Genomic DNA, 986 nt, shown 5'->3' with positions numbered 1-986 from the left:
TAAATTAAGACTGGCCAATAATGTGGCTCAAATCTCAATACAACTGGTGGGAACTCCTTTGCAGCGTGCATCACTGTAATGCAAGAGTAATGCACAATGCAAAGAAGGCTACAGAACGGCGGGAAACACTTTTCTGCACGCGGGTTCTCCATAACAACAGAACACTCCGTCGTGCAAAAGAGCTCCAATTCGGCGGGAACATAATTTAGCGGTGCCGAAGCACACACAATTAAAAAATCCACAACTTTGGGTTGTGACAACTTTGAGTTCTGCTTTCCCAGGGGCCAAAACACCCAATGTGTGCTTCAGACTATGGTCTGTCACTCTGTTGCATTTAATGATAAACCTATTCCCTCTGCAGGATCACAAGGACATCTGACATTTTAATTCTTGTCTGGGTTTGCAGACCAGAATACATTGATTGCACACACCATCCACACAGAACGAGTATTAAGGCTTGGAGGTCATACCTTCCAAAATTGGGATGTATCAGAATTAGGGCCATCTATGCAAGAACTGCATCCCTTCAAGTAAGCACTGCCAAAGCTCAGGCCTCAGCATCCCATCACATAGTTCCCCAGATGCCTTCTCTCTGGAGCATAACAATGCTCAAGTTCTGTTTAACCAACAGGGTGGAAGAGGGAACATAATCCTTTGTACCTTTCCTTGCCTCACCATCTTGTCTTCTGCTGCCCACAAGCAGAGGAGGGAAATAATACAACTAGCTCCATAGAGATTTTCCCAAATTTCACAGGAATGCATGCAAAAGCAACCTCTTACCAAAGGAGAAAACAGCTAACCAAAATTCTACACCAGTCAAAAGGCCCAGATGGAGGATATCCCACATGAGACATCAGAAAGAGAAGTTACTGCCAACAAAATCACTGACTCAGGACTGTCCCAATGCTGAAAGTAGTCCATACTCAGGAAGTTCTGTCAGTGTTTGGTTTCCTCCCATAACTCCATGACAGCCAGATCCACTCCCC

The sequence above is a fragment of the Alligator sinensis genome, unplaced genomic scaffold (genome assembly GCF_000455745.1).
Source record: "Alligator sinensis unplaced genomic scaffold, ASM45574v1 scaffold1059_1, whole genome shotgun sequence".
Lineage (NCBI taxonomy): Eukaryota > Metazoa > Chordata > Crocodylia > Alligatoridae > Alligator > Alligator sinensis.
This window is presented reverse-complemented; position numbering follows the sequence as displayed.